Raw genomic sequence first — 21550 nt, forward strand, 5'->3', positions numbered from 1 at the left:
AGGCTGCTGCTTTCTTTTTCCTCCCTTCCCTTCCCCTCCCTCTCTTTTTATTTTTTTTAAGATTGATTTATTTATTTTAGAGTACGCACGAGTGGAGGGAGTTGTAGAGCGGGGGGTGGGGGGAGAGACTCTCGATCAGACTGTGTGCTGAGTGAGCCCTAGGTGGGGCTCGATCCCAAGATGGTGGGTTGATGACCTGAGCCAAAACCCGAGTTTGACGCTTAACCGAGTTGGACGCTTAACCGGCATGCTTAACCGACAGCCATGCCGCTGCCCCAGGCTGCTGCTTTCATAGGTCTGCTGCCTAGCATCTAGTGGTAGGTGCGGCCTGGAGGGGGGCTGGCCGTTAAGGGGGAAGGTGTCTTCTCTTGGTTGTCAGGGCTAGCAGTTGGGGAATAAAGCTAGTGTTGGAAGAGGAAACATGTGGACAAGCTGGAACCTTCTGGCTCCTGTTTCTGTCTGTCACCACCTTCTGAGAGCAGAGGCTCTTCTGCTTCCACCTTTTAAATCTTGGGCAGACTCAGGGAAGGGATCCTGGGAAAGTCCAGCTTGACCAAACTGATTGAGGTAAAAATGGCCACAGTGGTGTTTGCACAACCTTGTGACTATCCTAAAATACTCTCTATTGTATGTGAATGATATCTCTGTAAAGTTGGCGTTTAAACAGACTGCCATAGGTTGAAAACCCCCCAAAAAAGCAAGGAAATGATGAGTTCAAAAATTAGGATATTGGTTAGCTCTCAGTGGTAGTATTAGGAACTCTTTCCTTGCTATGGGCGAGGGCTCCACTGCGTTTGCTCTATGACTGCACAGTCTTCTGCAGATGGCATATGGCAGCCTACACACACAGTAGCCGTGAATTCACAGCCCCATGCGGGAGGTGGTGCGTCAGTGTGGTTTATCATGTTATGGGGGCACAGTGTGCTCTAGTCTGCGATTTCTAGCTTTTTAATGATTAGAAGATGTTAACGTGGATGATTTCAGTGTTCCATCTTGGGATCTGGAAGTTTCAGGGTAGTAGTTGCTGCTTCTCCATCTGTGTCTGTGTTACCGCGAGGTGTTTTTCTTAGGGCAGCAGGGGTGGTGAGCGGAACTGTGGGTAACAAGGCCTCCAAGAGCTCCTGACGTGCCTGTGAGTAGTTCTGAAAATAGGTTAATAGGATATTCCTAACATTTTACTGTATATATTTGATTTTAAAATTTCAACCAAGATTTCTTTGCACTTAAAAGTAGATTATACAGATTCATTAAAGCATTTGTAACAAACCTGTTTTGATAATCTGAGAAATCAAAACACTCTCATCATCTGAAACTTAGTGGAAAATGCCCTTATCCACTCTTCATTTACATGGAGCCACTTTTTATTTGATTGCTTGCTGTGGCTCTTTTTATCCTCTTTGTAATGAGGAAGCAGTTGCCCAAATGAAGGAAGTTCTGCAGCTTTCCTGCCTGGGGCTGTAGTCGTACCATAGTCAGGAAATGGGTATGAAGGTTTTTACAGAAGTTGAAAACAAAGAGTATCTTGTACTTTTTGTATGCAAAGGCTAGAAAAATTTTTGCTGTAGTTACAGAGACTTTTAGCTTTACGTTCTTTTGGTGTAGAACATAAGTAGCAAGGTATTTGAGTGAGACAGTTTAACTCCTTAACTAACAGGCGCCCCCATACCATTATTTCTACAGGGGTTAAATTTATAATATAAAGCCTCATTATTGTTACTTAGAGTGCCCCTGGACTATTGCAAAACTTCAGAGGTACATTTGTTACATAATGAGATTCTTAGGGTTTTATTTTGAGTCAGATGTCATTCTTTATAGTTTTCCATTAAGAAATATATTTTTGGGGCACCTGGCTGGCTCAGGCAGGGGAGCATGTGACTCTTGATCTCCCGAGTATGAGTTTGAGCCCCATGTTAGGTGTAGAGATTACTTTAAAAAAATATATTAGAAAAAGAAATACATTAAAAAAGATTTTATTTATTTGAGAGAGAGAGAGGGAGAGTGCACAAGCAGGGGGAGGGGCAGAGGGGCTAAGCGGGGAGCCAGACGTGGGGCTCCATCCCAGGACCCCAATATCATGACCTGAACTGAAGTCAGATGCTTAACTGACTGAGCCACCCAGGTGCCCTAAGAAATACATTTTTGATAATTTTTATAAGCCAGTTAATTAAGCATTTTGTCTGTTAATATGTTTGTTCAGTAGTCATTTTGAGTGTCTGCTATGTGCCCCGAGCCCTGAGATAAGCCTAGCCATTTGGAAGGGAGGAAAAGGTGGTCACAGTCATGTCAGAAGACATACATAAAAAATAATTGCAATATGGTAATCAAGGATATAATGAAATTATGAAGTGTGTATGTACAGGATAAATTTGAGGCCTGTAAATGGTGGCTGTTGTATAAAAAAATGACACTCAAGCTGTATTTTGAAGATGATTAAGAGTTTGTTAGGCAAAGAGAATCAGCAAGAAAACTTTCCAGGGAGAAGGAACTGATTGTGTAAAGGAGTAGAAGAAGGAGTGATTTCCTTGGGTAATAGGAATGGCTGGCATAGGGTTTAAGGAAAGAGATGGTTGAATTAAGGTTACAGAGACAGGCAGCAGCCAGCTCACAGAAAGCTTTATATGCCATGCTGGGTTTATATTTTTATCTCATAAGTAATAGGGATCAGTGGAAAGATTTTAATCAGAAAGGTAAAATGATCATACTTTCATTTTATACAGTCACTCTGTGGGCAATTTAGAGGCTGGAAATCTGGGGAGGAATCCATACCAGAGATAATTAAGACCTGTTTCTAGGCAGTGGAAGTAGAGAAGGATCTGGCCTGAGATCTAGAATCAGTAGGATTTACCATGACCTCTAAGATGTGATGACAAAGGAGAGGAGAAATTACTGAGACTCTGGCTTGAATGATAGTGATATTGTAGATAATGGAATATGGAAAGAAGAGCAAGTTTGAAGACACTGAACTTAATATTTGTATAGTCGAATTTAAAGCACCTGTGAAACACCTAGACAGAGATCCTAGAAGGCAGTTGGATATAGATTTGGGTGCTCAAGAGAGATCTTGAGGAAACTGACCTTATAGGTGACCTTTTGCAAGGAGAGTTAGGGAGAATGAGAAAAGAGGCAGGTTCGAGAAATGAACTCATTTCCCCCATCCTCTCTGGAAAGTAAGAGAGCATCCTTAGATGAATAGGAAGAGAGAATAGGAAGGAAATTGAGCTTATGAGGGAGACTCAGAAGGAATAGTTGGAGAGGAAGAGAACTAGGAAAATCACAGAAGCCAAGGGAGGATAGAGTAGTAAGGAGAATGAGCAAGAGGAATCAGCAGTACCATGCTGCAAAGAAAAATTCTATAAATATTAAGAAAATATTTGTCAATTTTTGTGTGATTAAGGTGTCATTTAGAGAAGGAAATGGAGGGTTATTTATTTAAATGGATTTGGGACAGTTGGCTTACCAGTTAAAAAAAATATAAGGTAGGTCTATATCGCTTATCTTATACAAAATAAATTTAAAAGTTAAATATAAAAAAGGGGAAATAATAAAAATATTAGAAGAAAATATGGATCCATATTTATAAAGTGTTCAGTTTTCTTAATGACACAAAATTAGATAGGAAAAGGCTATAAATTGGACTGCATATAAATTCACCATTTCTGTGTGCTAAAAATACTATAAAATTAAAATGTAAATGGCAAACTGGGAGAAATATTTGCCACATATTTGACAATGGTTTAATATCCTTAATATATAGAAGATCTATTAATAAAATGAGTAACTGGAGATTTCTGGCTAAGCAGTTACTCATTGAAATGGATTTATCTCTACTTCCTTCCAAAATTTTGATAAAATGATAGAAGAGAATCACAAGAGGTATAAATTCGCAAAGACAGAAAATATGGGAGTGGGGAAAATTTTTCTTAATGGTAGACTAAGTGGTTGGGCCCTCTTTCTTACAAGTAGAAAAGCTGGATAAACCAAAATTTATGTTGAAGGTAATGGGGAGCTAGAAGATGGTGAAGATTTGTGAGGCCCAAGATCTGTGGGAGGAGGGAAGCTCATAGATATGAGATCAGATTTGAACCTACTTCTGTTATAGAGGAATCTGCTAATTCCAGAAGAGGCAGGCAAGCAAGAAACTGGAAAGCCAAATAGAGATTTTGATGGACTCAAGGGATTGGAGGTGAGGGGCAGATATAATTTGATACATGTAGATCAGGGAGGAGGGACCCTGGAAAACTTCTTAGGCTTTGAGCAGAGTTCCCAAAGGCCTGTATCCTAGGAATAGTAGTCTCTCGGAAGTGCTGAAGTACAACTTCAAATACTCTCAATTTTTGATAGGATCAAGATGATCTTGACAGAAATAAATGTAAATCCTTTCTGGAAGAAGATAGCATGATTATTTCTGCGTTTATTTATAATGACTGGCACTCATCCAGCAGATGAGAATTTAAGACAATTTGACTGTGAAACCAAAAGAAACAACAGACTATGGAAGTGGATCCACAGGGATCCAGATAATTAAGTTTTAGAAAATGGTGTTGTATGTAATATGTTTAAAGAAATAAAAGACAAAATTAAGAATCAGTGAACTGGAACTTTTTAAAAAAAGAAAAAAGAACCAAATATAAATTCTAGATTGAAGGATTATAACTGAATTGAAATTAAGATCTTAATCGATGGGTTTAACAGATTGGTAGTAGTGATAATTTGAAAATAAATATTCAGAGCAATGAGAAATGTGGAGAAAAATGGATGGGGAATACGTAAAAGAGTGTAAGTATGATGTGAGTGAGGTTCAGTGAAATTGTTTAATGAGTGTGTAATTGACATCCCAGTAGGAGAGGAAGGAAGAAGGGTGCAGAAGCAGTATTTGGAGAGATAATGGGTGAGAATTGTCTATAACAGACAAAAGCATCAGATCACAGATTCAAGAAATACTGTAGACCCTAAGCTAGATAGATAAATGCAAATAAAATCTCATTGAAACATAAGATTGCTTAAAACCAAAGATAACAAGAAAATCTTAAAAGGAGCTAGAGAAAAATTATGTACTACATTCCAAAAGACCAATAGGGGTGCCTGGGTGGCTCAGTCAGTTAAGCATCTAACTCTTGATTTGGCTCAGGTCATGATCTCAGGGTCATAAGATTGATCCCCAAAATAATTCTTGACAAATTTCAAAAGGTTGAAATCAGACTTATAAAGATAGACTTACTATTTGAAAAATTAATATAAGTCACTAAGTTAATAAGATAAAGCAGAAAAGTAATGTGATAATGTCAACAGACACAAAAATTATCCATTTAAAATGCAATCCCATGACACGTTATGACTAAATAGTAACTAACAGTCCTTAGTTTGATAGATACTACTTAGAGAAGTCCTATGGCAAACATCATGTTTAATGATGAAATGCTGAAGAATTTCCTTCTGAGACTGGAGAAGAAATAAGTTGTTTTTGCTGTTACCATTTCTCATCATTATTTTACTAGAGGTCCTACTTAGTTTAATAAGACAAGAAAAATAAAGAGTACAAAAATCAGAAAGTAAAGAATAAAACTGATTTTGTAGATGACATGATTATATATGAGGAAAATCCAAAAAATTTCCTTGTAAGTTAATTATGATTAATAAATAAGGTTGCAAGATTTAAAGTAATGCGGGACACATCGCAATTTTACATATCAGCAACTAACAGAAAATGTAATAAAAATCTCATTGCAGTAACATTTTTTTCAGAATTAATCTAAAGAAATATAAGACATCTATACAGAAAACAATAAATATTGAGAAAAGTTAAAGATCTAAATAGATATACCATGTTCATGGATTAGAAGACTCAATATTATAAGATGTTGATTCTTCTCAAATTCATCTATGCATTTACTATAATAGCAGTGAAAATGTCAGCAGATTTTTTTTCTTTTTTGTGGAACTTGACAGACTGATATTAAAGTGTATATGGAAATGTAAAAAGCAAGGAATAGCCAGAATAATTTCGAAGAACAACAAACTGAGCAGGCTTACTGTACTGGATAGCAAGACTTATTATCAAGCTGTAGTAATGAAGAGCGCTGTTTAGATAAGTAGACCAATTGACCAAACTAGTCCAGACACAGACCGTTTCTGATCTGGACACTCGATTGATTGCACAGGAGGCACTGCTGAATAGTAGAGAAAGGGCAGTCTTTTCAGTGAATGGTGTTTGGTTAATTAGATACCCATGTGGAAGAGAAAAGTAAAGAAATGTGACCCTGTACCTTACAAACATAGAAATTAATTCCAAATCTGTATCAGGCTGGATCCAATCAGGAAAGAGAAGCTAAGCAGTAAATTGAAAGAAAAATTTAAAATGTAGAATTTTTAACTATAACAGGGAATTGAAGTAATGAGAGATTGGCTAGTAAAAAAAAGAAGATAAGAGTAGCAGTTATGCAGGGGCGCCTGGGTGGCACAGCAGTTAAGCGTCTGCCTTCGGCTCAGGGCGTGATCCCGGCGTTATGGGATCGAGCCCCACATCAGGCTCCTCCGCTATGAGCCTGCTTTTTCCTCTCCCACTCCCCCTGCTTGTGTTCCCTCTCTCGCTGGCTGTCTATCTCTGTCAAATAAATAAATAAAATCTTAAAAAAAAAAAAAAAAGAGTAGCAGTTATGCAGAGCAGCTGCTGCCTCTAGGCCTAAGAGAGAGCCCCCAAGGAAAAGGTCCCCTACCCCCAGAATTGAGACCTGGTGTCTTACCGCAAGGCAGAAACGTGGCTGCTGGTGTTGTGCTGGTGGAGCTTGTGGAAATCTGCTCTCTGGAACTTGGCAGAAGTTGCTGTCTAGTATATCATAGGAAAACTGTCTTACAGGAGGTACCCTGCTCTAAAATCCCCCAAGGGGGTGGTACTGGGGGAAGCTGCTGGCTGCCAGGTGATGCTGCCCGCACTGCAGGAGCTGGGTGGGTGCTGGGTGGGTGCTGGGGAACTGCATGTGCTGCAGGAGGTACGTGCTGGAGAAGCCACCTGTGTTGAAGGAGCTGGACACTTAAGGGAAAGTATTCAGAAGGCTGTAGAGATTAAGATGCCAAGATGGTGCCAGTGGTTTTTTTTTTCTTTAGCATATAAGATTATGGTGTCTCCCCTTGTTTGTATTCATCACCATTTGTTTAATACGTGTTGTTAAACATTCTCTCTATGCCAGATATAGAAATGTGTTTGTTATCAGATACTTGAGTGGACAAAATAGACATTGAACTTGCTTTTGTAGGGTTTATAGTCTAGTTGGATAGCCAGCCATTCTGTCAGGCAGTGGAGCGCCTTCATCAGGCACTGCTCTAATCCCTGGAGATGGATATATCTATATCTATCTATATCTATATCGATATCAAAATCGATATCGATAGTATAGCTATATCTGTGTATCTATATCTGTATCTGTATCTATACTGGTGATCTGGACACCTTTTGCCTTTGAAGGGAAACAGCCATTAAGCAGATAGTCGTAAGAGTAGGTATTGTATTTACAAAGTCAAATAAAGGGTAAGGAAGCAGAAACATAGGCTGCTACAAGAGAGGAGGGTCTGTTGGGTCTAACTTAGACTGGAAGCGGGGAAAGGTTTTTTTACGGAGTGATATTTTCATGACATGAGACATGAGGGTGAGGAGGAGCTAGCTTGATGAGTTCAGCGATCAGAGAGGAGGTCCTAGACAAGAGGGAAGAAGAGTGTTGGCACATCTGAAGCAGTGGGAGGAGAAGCAGGGAGTGGCCTGGGGCGCAGTGAGGTGGAGCGCGGTAGAAGTGCAGCTGCACCATTCTGCAGCTTGAAGGAAGCTTGGCTGTGAAGCGGAGGCTGCGGTGGGGTGTAGAGCAGGCAGCTTTGTGTTCTGTTTTATAGGTGGGGAATGTGAGTGACTTCTCTTGGGAGGGAGAGACCATAGAGAGAGGAGAAGGCAGTCATTAGTCCAGCAAATATTTGAGTGTCTCACACGAGGCGGTATTCTGCACTCTTGGAATACATGAAAGAAAAAAGGTCTCTGTCTTCAGGGAGCTTACATTCTAAAGGATGAGACTGGAAATAAACAAAATAAGGTGCTCAATGTATTGTAGAGAGAAAAATAGAACCTACTCACGGAGCTGCAGGAGCTGAGGCCGGGCGGGCCGTGGGAGGTAGTTTCAAGCGGCGGGTGGATCTGAGGCCCCTAGAACGCAAGATACACCAGGGCAGAGATTGTCGTTGACGCGCTGCTCTATCCCCGGAGGCTGGAGTGGTGCCCGGCACATAGTAGGTGCTTAATAAATGTTTTATGAATGATGAATGACGCAGGATCCCAGGGATGGGATGGAATGAGTTGTGGGAAAACTCAGTTCGCCCCTGTCTCCCTAATGCTCACATTGCTGCCATACTCAGCAGCACTTCTGACACCAGATGTTGGGGGGTGTTCCCCCACCAAGCTGTTCTCCCCAGCACCAGCTGGGTGTCCTACAATTTAGTTCAGTTCTGACACCGTGCATCTGGAAATTACTTCGGATACCACAGGGTAAGGGCTCAGTCCTACAAGACTGCTCCCACCCCGCTTTAGATCCCTGTGCTTCTGATGGGCTGTAAAGCTGAGGTTCATTTAATTTGCTAGAGTGCTCACAGAACTCAGGAAAACACTTAGGTTTACCAGTTTATTAAAGGATATGATAAAGGATACAGGTGGACAGCCAGATAAGAGATACATAGGCCAAGGTCTGAGAGGTCTCGAGTGCAGGAGCCTCTGTCCCTGGGGGGGTGGGGTATATCACCCTCCCTGTGTGGATATGTTTGCCAACCTGGAAGCTCTCTGAACCTTGTACTGTTGTGGTTTTATGGCGGCTTCTTTATGATCAGTTGTTAACACCATTTCCAGCCCCTCTCCCTTCTCTGGAGGATGGGGTGTGGCTGAAAGATCCAAGCTTCTAATCGTGGCTTGGTTTTTCTGGTGACCCGCCACCTTTCAGTAGCCATCCAGGAGCCCATGTGAAGATGTCTCAACTGCTCTTATCACTTAGGGATGTACAAGGGGTTTAGGAGCCCTGTGTCCTGGATAGGGTTGAATACCAACTATGGGAAAAAAAAGAAAATCTTATCACTTAGGAAAATTGTGAGGGTTTTGGGAGCTCTGTGCCATGCATGGGGCCAGAGACTAATAAATATTTCCTGTTATCTCGCGTTGAGAGACCAAAATGAGATTAGTCATGGATGAAGGTATATTGTAGGGAAGGTGTGCATATTGTAGGGATATTATTACTGATAACCCCCGATTCAGATTATAGTAGTCACCCCCTTTTTTTTTTTTTAAAGATTTTATTTATTTATTTGACAGAGATAGAGACAGCCAGCGAGAGAGGGAACACAAGCAGGGTGAGTGGGAGAGGAAGAAGCAGGCTCATAGCGGAAGAGCCTGATGTGGGGCTCAATCCCATAACGCCGGGATCACGCCCTGAGCCGAAGGCAGATGCTTAACCGCTGTGCCACCCAGGCGCCCCTATAGTAGTCACCTCTTAACTGTGGTTTGCTTTTCATGGTATCACTTAAACACCGTCAAATGCAGATGATCCTCCTCCTGACATATTGTCAGAAGGTCAGTAGTAGCCAAACACTCTGTCACAGTGCCTGTGCCATTCACGTCACTGTACGTCCTCATGGAGGCGTTTCATCCTCTCACGTCATCACAGGAAGAAGGCTGAGTGCAGGACAATGAGATATTTTGAGAGAAAGGCCACATTCACATAACTTATTACAGTATATTGTTATAATTGTTCTGTTATTAAATTATTGTTAATCTCTTCATTTATAAATTTAGCCTTATTGCAGGTATGTATATATAGGAAGAATATATACCGTATACAGGGTTTGGTACTAACTGTGGTTCAGGCATCCACTGGGGGTCTTGGGACATATTCCTCACAGATAAGGGGGGACTACTCTAAATTATATTTGCTTTTAAAGGATTTGATTGTTCAATTATATTTTGAATTCTTTGAGTTAATGTTGTTTCATGGCATTAGTTTTGTCCACTGTATGTTTCTCAGTTGTATTGGTATTAATTTACAGATCTACTTATCCTCTGGGGTATTACCTAATTAAAAGGGGACTAGTTTTAGTAATTTTAAAATCAAACTGGTATTATATATTGATTTATATATTGAAATTCTTTTACCACCTGTCTTGCTGCATTATACTGCCTTAAGGTGGTGGTGCTGGCAGGGTGGGTGTGGGCATGTGTGGGGTGTGTTTTTATGCCAGTTAAACCACTTTAGCTAGAGTAGTTCAACAGTTTAGCAGTGTTTGAGTTTAAAGTTACACTCCTTGCAGTTATTCTTCTGATCCATTAATTGGATGGATCCTCAGTGAGTTTTCATGTAGCGTTTGCTAAGTTTAGCCTCACGATGATCTTTTTCTTTGCTTGAAATCATATTGACGGACCATAACTCCTTCTTCTAATTCAGGTACGCACGAAGATTGCCCTTTATTTGCCGAGTCTTATGCTTTCTGTTTGAGGATTCCAGTGCCATATATAACGTCATAGCTCAGGAAGATAGAGCTTCTGACTGATGAGTATAGGGCATTCCTGTGTTGAAAAGACTTTGATACAGATGTTTTAAGACCATTGGAAGCTGGCTTATATTTGAAGGACTTCATCTGTGAGTGAGGTAATGGGGGAGCACACTGAGTCGCCTACATCCTTTTTGCCATAGGTAGTCTACCCGTCCCGTAGGAATCACTTTATTGTATTTCTATTATAAAAGTATACAGACAGGGTGCCTGGGTGGCTCATTCGGTTCAGCGTCTGACTTGGGTCATGATCTCGGGGTTGTGAGATTTAGCCCTACATGGAGCCTGCTTAAGATTCTCTCTCCCCCTCTGCCCCTCCTCCTGCTTGCATTCTCTCTCTGTCTCTCGAAATAAAATATTTTTTAAAAAGTATGCAGACATATATTTTATTATAAAAATAATGAATGGTCATTGGAAGCATGCTAACAACAAAGGCATGTAGAGATTAAAAATTGAAACTTTTTCTTGAAATTGTATGCTCTAGGAGATAACCATTCTCAACAATTTGATTTATATCCTTCTCTGGACTTTAAAAACGCCTATGTAAATCATGTGTTTACATGTAGTGTGTGTGCATGTGTATGTATAGATGCATGTTTACATGTTTATAAGTCTCTGTGTGAGTACCCCCCCCCCCCCGAAGGAATCACACATGCCTCTTGCCTGACCATTCTTCTCCCCACACCACTGTCTGTTGTGGTCGTTTCCCACACGAATGCATGGGTGTGGCCATGCATAACTGCAGAGCAGGGATGTTTTGTAAAAATTTTAAACCAGTCCTTAATGGATTGTCTCAGCATTTTGCTCATGTAATCAGTGATGCACTTAACATTCTTGTTCCTGTATTTTTGCACTCTTCTCCAGTTATTTCCATAGGAGAGAGGCCTATTGTGCAGTTGCTCATCTAAGAGTGGAAACATTTGTCATGTGCCCTCTAGAAAGGTTGTGCCAGTTTGTATTCTCAGTAGCTGAGAGTGTCCATTTCCCCAAACCCTAACCAACACTAGGTTTTTTAAAATGTCTCAAGTGAAAAATGGTGTCTCTGGTAATTTGCATTTCTTTGCATATTCCTAAGATTTGGCATGTTTTGGCTGCTTGTGTTACTTTTCTTACTTGTCTGGTCATTCTTCTACCCTTTTTTTCTTCTTTTTTTAAGGATTTTATTTATTTAACAGAGAGAGACAGCCAGCGAGAGAGGGAACACAAGCAGGGGGAGTGGGAGAGGAAGAAGCAGGCTCCCAGCGGAGGAGCCTGATGTGGGGCACGATCCCAGACCGCAGGGATCACGCCCTGAGCCGAAGGCAGACGCTTAACGACTGAGCCACCCAGGCGTCCCTACCCTTTTTTTTTTTTTTAAATATATTCTTCATCTTTTCCTTCTGATTTCTGTGTGTTTTTCTGTAAACAAGTGTGTGTATAATTTTCCCTGGCTAGTCACCTGTATTTCATTCTTAATTTTCTTAACTTGTTAAATACATCATAAGCAGTCCTGTAGGTCATGCATTCAGACTTTGAATCTTTCTGGCCTGGATAGCATGCCTGGGACAGTCTCCCCACCCCAGTTATTCAGTATTCTCTCTAGATTTTATCTGTTACATATTTTTATCCTGAGATGTTTAATACAGATAAACGCTTATTATAAATGGGCAGGGTGACATATACCGAGCTCTAATTTCATCCCCCTCCCAATACATGCTAATTATTGAATCATTGATCCTTTCATACTGGTTTGAAATGTTGCCTGATTACCTTGTGCTAAATTTCAATTAACACATGGTTCTTTATCTTGATGGCCTCTCTTCGTTGACCTATTGAGTATGTCTTCATAAGTCCCACATAGTGTGTTCTTTCCTTAACACACTCATTGTGAAAATTATTGCTCTTATTCTAGTCTTAAAGATCTTTCAAAAAATGGAGTGTGACTTCATTGGCTTCTCTGAATGATCTGATACCAGTTTCTGTAAGCTGAGGTCACAATCTTTTTTTTTTTTTTTTTTTTTTTTTGGCAGCAAATGTTGTGGGTTGATGAAGAAAATAAAGCAACTTCTTGTCACTGAAAATAGAATTGAAATAATCTCTCTATCCTTCATTTCTCTAGCTGTTGTGCCCCACCTATCCTCCCATCTTGGCACACATCAAAATAGAAGTATTTCTGGGGTGTGCTGGGTTAGTGGGTGAGTTCTCTTGAGGTCAGAGCCCGCTGGGCAGGGGTCTGGGTGTCCCAGGCTCCTTGCAGAGCACGAGGGGCTCAGCATCTGTAGCCCGCACGTGATGTGCCTTGTGTCGTCAGGAAGTACTGACCTGGGTTAAGGTACTCCAGCTTCGGGCGGTTTTCACTGTAGGCCATTATAGCTTCATATAGATTTGGCATTCTGAGAGCCAGACTTCTTCTTAAAAAAAAAAAGAATTGTAAATATGCATAACATAAATTTTATCATCTTAGCCATTTTTAAGTATACAGTTCTTTGGCTTTAAGTACATTCACATTGTTGTGTAACTGTCACCACCATCCCATCTCCTGAACTCTTTCCTCTTGCAAAACTGAAACTCTGTTCCCATTAAACACTCACTCCCATTCACTCCTCGCCATCAGTCCCTGACAGCCTCTGTTCTACCTTTGTCTCTGAATTTGACTGCTCCAAGTTCCTCATATGAGTGGAATCATGCAGTATTTGTCTTTTTGTGACTGGCTTTTTTCATTTATTGTAACGTTCTCAAGGGTCATCCATGTTGTAGCATGTATCAGAATGTCCTTCCTTTTTACAGGCTGAATGATGTTCCATTATGTATACACCACACTTTGTCCATCCGTCTGTTGATGGACACCTGTCTGGCTTCCACCTTTGGGTGTTGGGACTCATGTTGCTGTGAACATGGGTGTACAAACCTGAGAGCCAGACTTCTTAGAAGACTTGTCTTCTCCCCCCATTTTTGCCTCTTCTTTAGATACTGGCAATCTGAATTTAGCTTCCATTATTCTGCTGAAACTTCTTTCTTAGATCACCAGTGACCTCAAAGTTGTTTAATATAAGGAACATTTTTCAGGACTTGATTTGGTTTCTCAGATGCAGTCAAGCAAGTTGACCATGCCTTTTCCCTTGGTGTCTGGGATGGTGTATGCCCCTGTTTTTTTTCCCCACTTCTGGTTCTTCCTTCTCAATCTCTACCCGGCATCTAAAGGTGGAATTTCCTCAGGGTTTGAAACTAGTCCTTCCTGTGTGACTGTTAAATGTAGATATTTCTGGGAATCTGAGGGCCTTTACTTCTTGATTTCCACTCTTTCTCGCAGTGACCGACCCCACCCCTCCCCCCAGCCCAGTTCCACAGTCTCAGCCCGTCCAGGCTCCTCAGTTTGTTTTCTGAGCTCAGTGCTCTCTGTGGAGCTCCACACCAGAACTGCTACCTGACATCTCTGCTGGAGGGTCTGACAGGCTTCTGCTTAGCATCTGAAATAGAACTGATTGTCTTCCTCTCGTCTCTCCTGTCTCAGTAAAGGGCATCTCCCAGGTGCTCAAGTCAGGCCTGGGGGTCAGTTTAAAATAAACCTCTACAATCCGAATAGGTTTAGATTTACAGAAAAGTTACAAGATTAAGAGAGTTTTTCAGTACCTCCCCGCCCCCCCACCCCGTTTCCCCTATTAAGATTACTTTGGTACGCTTTTCCCTCCCCGCCCCCCCCCCCCCCCGCGTTTCCCCTATTAAGATTACTTTGGTACGCTTCCCCCCCCCCCCGCCCCCCCCCCGTTTCCCCTATTAAGATTACTTTGGTACGCTTTCCCACCCCGCCCCCGCCCCCCCCCCCCGTTTCCCCTATTAAGATTACTTTGGTACGCTTTTCCCTCCCCGCCCCCCCCCCCCCCCCCGTTTCCCCTATTAAGATTACTTTGGTACGCTTTTCCCTCCCCGCCCCCCCCCCCCCCGTTTCCCCTATTAAGATTACTTTGGTACGCTCCTCCCCCCCCCCCCCCCCCCCCCGTTTCCCCTATTAAGATTACTTTGGTACGCTTTCCCAACCAACCAACCAACTGATTCATTATTATAAACTAAATTCCACCCTCGATTCAGGTTATCTTGGTTTTCCCCTAAAGTCCTTTTCTATTCCAGGACCCCACCCAGGATGCCACATTACATTTACTCATTGGGTCTCCATAGGCTCCACTGGACTGTGACAGTTTCTGACTTTCCTTGTTTTTGTTCACCTGACAGATCAGGTATTTTGTATGATGTCCTTCAGTTGGGTTTGTCTGCTGTTTTTCTCATCACTAGGCCAGGGTTGTGGGTTTTGGGAAGGAAGACCCCAGAGGTGTGCTGCCATCCTCATTATATCACATCAAGGGTGCCTGCTGTCAGCATGACTGCTCGCCGATGACCTTAACCTTGATCACCAGGCTGAGGTGGTATTGATCAGGTTTCTCCACTGTAAAGTTACTATTTTTTTTCCCATCAGAGGCCATTTTGACCCCTCCTTCTTTTACTCCACATTGAATCCAGACCTACTGGTTCTGTTTGCAAATAAGCTTCCTTTTTGTCCAAATCACTCTCTACAGCCGCCACTGCTGTCTGAGCCACATTACCTGTGCCGAGACTGCTTTGAGGGACCTCCTGGCTCCTGTCCCTGCTTGTACCCTCCCCACCAGTCTCCACCCAAGTGCCAGAGTGGTCTTTTAAAAGCACTTGGGTTACAGTACCCCTTTCCTCAATCCTTTGGTTGTTTTCCTGTTGTACTTAAGATACTGTCTCAGCTTCTCAGCATGGTCTGCGAGGCCTGTAGGATCTTACGTCTGTCACCCTCCAGCCCCTGGACAAGCCCCTCTCCCCTTCTTCTCCCTGACTCCCTCCCACACACTCTGGTGCTTCCTGCCACTTTGCCTTTTACGTGTCGCTTCCTCTGCCTGGAAGATGGTCGCAGGCCACCTTGTTGTCCTTCAGATCGCAGCTGTGTGGTATTTTCTTAGGGAGAACTTGCAGGCCCCCTTGTGAGCCGAGCGGGTACCTCTGCATGGGTTTCCACAGGATCTTGCACTCCACCTTCCCTCTGTGCTCAGGGTGCTGTGTGGGAATCTTTACTCACTGGTGAGGACTCACTGCCTTTCGCTGTGTGCCCCGGGCATCTCTCACACGGAGCTTGCCCCAGAATTTCATGCTCAATAAATATTTATTGAGTAAATGAATTTGTCTTTTATTTAAAATAGTGGGTAGAACTGCAGAATGGGAACCAGTTTATCTTCCTTGTTTTAAGCATGCAAATATGTAAATAAGGTTTTGAATTTAATTCTGTCATTCCACTGCTTTAAACCCTACCTGTATTCTTGTAAATGCTTTGTATAAGGTCCTGTGATGGGTACAGCAGTGGATCAAGAAGTGTGTATTCACCTCAAGGACCTACCTATTCATTCGTTGCCTCATCCTCCAAACGTGTGTTGAGAGCTGCAGTGCAGAGTCCCGCACAGGGCCCGTGTGATACTTTTGGGGCCTCTGTTCCCTCGGGTACTAAGTCATGGAATGGGGCAGATCTGGACAGATGTAATTTGAATTCCAGCTCTGCCATTTTTAAGATTTATGTCTTGAACTTAACCTTTACCCGTCTGCAAACATAGGGATAGCGTTATCCCTCTTGTAAGTCTTGGAAAGAATAAGGTAAGAAAAAGAATATAAGATGATCGGTATCATAATCATTGCAGTCACACAGCTAATGTTGATTGCTTTTTAGGTTCTAAGCACTATGCTAAGCAATTGATACTACTTATTGTCATAAATTCTCACAGCAGCCCTATGAAGTAGGGCTGTCGTTATCTTCATGTTATAAATGAAGAGAGTGAGAATCCGTTAAAAAATTAAATAATTTGTCCAAGGTCATGGAAGTCGTAAGTGGTAGAACTGTTACTGGAAGCCAGAACCGCGTGACCTGATTTCAGAGCCCAGGAAGGACTCCCTGTGTCTTGTGAAGCCACCGACCTTCCAGTGCAGCTTCAGTCTTTTGGGTTTTAAAGATTTTTTCGGGATCAATTGGCATTTTAAAAATGTTAATAGTTTTGGGAGGGAGAACTGCTTTAAGCTGTTATCAGCTGGAATTTGTTGGCAGCTCTGACATCTGTGACTCCGTGCCTGTGGGAGGCAGGGTGTGTGTGTGGGGACTGGAAGGTGGGGTTGAACCTACCTGGGCACTTTTTCTTACAGTGAGGATTGTGACTCTTACGGTTGGTCATACTCACCTGGTGGTTTTACCAAAACTGCAGGCCTCAGTTCCTCTTTTGATATGCTCAGTCGTCGTCTCCTAGTCTCCTAGTGGCAGGACTTGGGAAACAGTTTTTACAATGACTCGGTTTACGTAGGGGATTCTTTCTTATTCAACTGAAGTTTGAGAAGAGATGGGAAAGGTGATGATGATCCTGACTTCGTGCAGGAAGCCACAGAGCAGTTAAAAAGCATGGGCATGCACATAAATACACAAGCAAAATATACAGTGGACGGATCTGTTCTCCTTTTGTTTTATTTTTTGTAAATTTGTATTTTGGGGCAATTTGGCATATGTTGTGTTATTCTTTTCCCCTAGTGGGATAGTACCGAAAAGGAATGGGTCTTGGCTACGACAGGTTGACATAATATAAGTTTAAAATCTGATGAAAAAAAAAAAGTGAAAATATTTGGTGAATTTACATATCATTTGCAAAGCCAGGAGTATGTTGTCTAAAGCTGATTCTGTAGTCTCAGAGAAACTACGTCACAGTGCCCTGATTTTCGATTTAGAAAACGTGGTTCTGGAGTTGGGGTTCAGTGGCTCAGCAAGAGCGGCTCTCCGTCACTCCCCCGTGATTCTCCGCTTTCTCTGCATGGGGACTGCAGCCTGGCCACGTGGCTCAGAGGGTGCAGGGGAGGGCAGAGTCTCTGTCTTGTGTGCCCCCTCATTCTGAAGTGGCTTTTTGAGGTATGATTGGCATGTAACAAACGGCACTTAGAGTGTATGGTGCTGAGTGTGCACACGCACACGCCGCACGGCCAGCCCCCCTCTGCCGTAAGGAACGTGTTCATCACTCTGAAAAGTTCCTGGGGGCTCTCTGCTGTCCCTTCCTCCCACTCTCTTGATCCTTTTGTGGAATCTTTGAAGCTGTTAGGCCAAAAAAATGATATTGTTGAGGATAAAATCATAGGTAGGAAGGTATTTAACCTGTAGTTTTTAGCTTTTGTTTTCTTTCTGAGGACTAGTGGAAGTAATGTGATGATTGTAACTGTAAGTTGCTCTGTCATTGATGGAAAGTTTTGAGAAAAAGACATGTATCTTAGAACAGACTATCTTTGAGAAGCTTGGCAGAGATGCATTTCTAGAAAGGTTGAAGAAATGATAGAGGTGGTGACGGTTGTTGGAGGGGCACGGAGGACCAAATGCTTTTATTTTAGGTTTTCAGTAGATGGTATTTCTAACAAATTCTGTCATAAAAGGGTAATAGGAATAAATCCCCACTTAACTGAAGGATATACTTAGCTCAAGTGCATTTTATTCTCGTCTGTTTTATTGAATGACATAGTGGTGATTTATTTGTTTATATTTGTAGGCAAACAAACTGTTTTTGGCCTCTCACTGTATGAACTCCTGTCTGGACGTTCCTGTTTCCCACCTCTGAATACACTTGCTGAGGCTGGTTTCTGTGGAGCGTCAGATTGTTGAGTTACTGGACGTTTGGTAAAGAAGTGGTGGGATCGATAGGGTTCTGTTGTAATGTTCATTTCCGGCTGTCTCCTAGCTTTCTGACTCTCTGAGTTTTCTCAGCTGTTTATTTTTCATTTCTTTTTGGTTCTCGCATGTATTTTGTTTTGTAAGTAATATGCTTGAGGTAAACATGGCAGCATTTGTGTCATGATTTAACCTCATTAGAAATGATGTTCTTTGTCCTGTGTCTGTTTAGTTGAGAAATGAACCAATTCTCTGTGCTTATAAATGCTGGCAGGTCCTTGGCAAAAAACAAAAACAAACTAACCTGGAATACAAATTGAGTGTGTTGGAAAACGTCCTTATAAAAAGTGATCCAGACATGACATTGAGAGCTTACTGTGGGTGAGGATTTCCCTGGAAAAGCGTTCTTCATTGGAACTCTGATGACATGATGGTCTCGTGACAGTGAAGCTTGGTTGAGTATTTCCGTGATTTGATCAGTCTGCACTACGGCAGCATAGTTCTCCAGTTTAGATTGAGGATAGCATGCTTGTTAGTTATGCCCCTAAAGTTCTGGGGGGTTAGTAGGATTTTTGATCATTTCTTGTTTAATTCAGTGACTGGTCATCATTTTGACAGGGGACTATCTTGCAGTAGATGAGCTTCTGTGCCCGTTGATGTAAAAATGCCAGTTCTAACAGCGAGGGATATGTTTTGGGTTGAAGAAGCCTCCTTAGTCTTTGCGTGCACTGGTATGTATAAATTCAGTCCATATGTAGTCAACCAGTGCCTGGACTCAGGGAAGAAAACGGGGCTCCTGGAGGAGACCTGAACATGGTAATTTGGTTTCTGAGCCACTCCATCTGGGGCCCAGGATGGGAGCTAGGAAAATCTTTTGTATACATCAAGTTTCAGCTTGGGTCAGTCCTTTGGGAAAAAAAAAAAAAAATAAAAAGCTAAGCGGGTCCCATAGCTTCTAGAATTCAGAGCCAACCTATCGCTTCAACAGATTTCAGGTTAAGTAGGCAGTTGCCATATTGTTTCTGTGGGAAAACGTATGTATGTTCCAAATGCCTGTATCAGTGAAAGGGCTCTGGCGAAAACTCATGGTTGAAGTTCTCCCTAGGTTTCCCCTGTCCCCGAGCCCTCCTCTTAGGCATTAAATTATATTCCAGGACCCTCGAATATTAGGGACGTACTAATTCCTGCTGGCCTTTACTTTCCTCCACCCCAGATAGCAAAATTATTCGTAGATTTTCTTGAATCACCTACAGTGTTATTTGTTGGCACAATTACTCGAGCCACTTGTTTGTCAGGACTTGGGGAGAGTTCTGTTTGTTTGTGTTTTTTACTTAGATTATTATCGTTTCCATGGAATCCTGTGGGAATTTGCTTGGTTGTAGTGAGAGCGATTCCTTACTGCTTGGGCTGCTGTCATGTTGGAATGGGTTGGTGTCTCTGCAGCTTTTGGCAGGGGTTAAACTGGTACGGCATTTGGGCTAACATATTTTTGTGAGTTGGTGAATTTTAGAAGTGATTTAGAAGACTTTAGAAAAAGCCTCTATAGGTGCTCTATCCTCTTGTTTTAGGAAGAAATTATCTAGTAAGTACATGTGTTTTGGTAATGAAGGGGTACGTGTAGATACTTAGATCTGAGTTGATACCCTTTTCCTTATTTTAATAGAAAATCTTTTAGTGAAACACAACTTGACCACCGGTATGCTGGCTCCTTGCCTCCTCCTGCAGACCGGCGGGAGCGATGTGGGCACCGGTGCTCCTGAAGCCACTTGCGCCTTTTTTTGATGGGCTATCGATTCCTGCCGTAGCGCTCCCAATTGCTTGCATGCCTCCCAGCAACAAATACGTATGTGACAGACTTTACGTGAGATGAGCATTCCAGAGAAATGAAATGCTAGTTTACTTTTCAGTAGCTGTGGAACTTAAAAAAAGAAATCATGTTTTTAGAACCGTGGCCTTAAGGCACTAACAAACACACTTGTATCTGGTGCATGAAGCTCTGCAAGTTATTTTTAACAAAACCTAATCGGGGGAACAGAAATCTGACGTTTATAGAGTTTGTTTATTTATTGATTGCTCTAAGCCATCAGAAAGAATATGTTGTTCCTTTTAATAAACTCCTTTTGGGCAGTTGTCTATATTTTAATATATAAGTATTTTTGGAATTTGATTTTAACAAGGTAAACTCTGATGTTGGATACTGTGGGATGGAACACAACTAGGGGCCTGGAAGAAGGATGGTACTTAAATCAGGTCCTGTTTTGCTCCCCGTGGTGCCAGTTATGTTCCCATTTACCCTCTCAACCCTTGAGCCCTCATTTGCACTGCCCCTTAGAGCCTGCGGTCCAGTAAGTGCTGGAGACTTGTGGGTCCTGAAATCAGGGAATGTAGCCTGCTCCAGTTTGGTTTGAGAGAGCAGACTAAAGATTACTGTATCACGATTGTGTTCACTTCCTTTAGTAGTGAAAGGAATATGGAAATTAATTTGCTGTAACTGTTAATTGTTACGCTTGCTGTTGCTGCAAAGTTAAGTATGTTTGTCATGATTTAGATGGCAGCTTTGTGTTGCAAAACAAAACCTTAGCTCTTTTTGTCTTTTTTAAAGCAAACTATTCTAATTTGTTAATGAGGAAGATGAGTAAATAATAACTAGAAATTGAAGCCTAACCTTTCAGATACTTTTCATTGTCAGAGATTCCTCTTGTCAAGCTTCTATTAATTCTGTGTAATTCCAGTAGAACTGCAAGTTATTTTGCTTAAAATGTCTTTTCTCCCCTCTGTGCAGTGAGAGTTGAATGTGAGAACAGATCTTAATAGATAGAGTTACACAGTTTATTTGATCATGTATCACTTTATCGCTGTCTTCTAGAACATTGTTATACTAAATGTTCCAATAATGGAAATTTTATGCAGCTACTTCAAATGAAACAAATTTGCAAAAACTCAATTTTGGAACTCATTCCTTGAGGAGAGGAAAAAACTCACCACACTGTGACCAAATTAGATTTCTGATATATTGGCAACTTATCAAACACTGTCATTTCCAGAAAACAGGGTGTGGGGTCCAGTGGAAATGTCAGTACTTCTCAGCCACTTATAATTGGAGATATTTTGGGTTTTAATGTAATTGTGTGGTTAAACTTTTACAAAAATTTTTTGGTAACAGGTAATTGAAATTTGGTTTTGTACCTAAATAAAAATGGCTCTACACGGAATCAGAAATGACTTGTGTTCAATTACAGGGGAGTCTTCTTTTCAAGAACTTGATTTTAAATTCTCAGAGATACTAGTTTTACTTACTAGAGCTCCTTTGTTTTGCAG

General features: G+C 41.7%; 1 protein-coding gene across 1 annotated transcript in view; it reads left to right on the plus strand.

Annotated features, from left to right (window-relative positions):
• CAMTA1 (calmodulin binding transcription activator 1) overlaps positions 1-21550 on the plus strand; it is a 111652-nt gene that overhangs the window by 58981 nt on the left and 31121 nt on the right. The window lies entirely within an intron of this gene.

This window comes from Ursus arctos, unplaced genomic scaffold (genome assembly GCF_023065955.2).
Source record: "Ursus arctos isolate Adak ecotype North America unplaced genomic scaffold, UrsArc2.0 scaffold_32, whole genome shotgun sequence".
NCBI lineage: Eukaryota > Metazoa > Chordata > Mammalia > Carnivora > Ursidae > Ursus > Ursus arctos.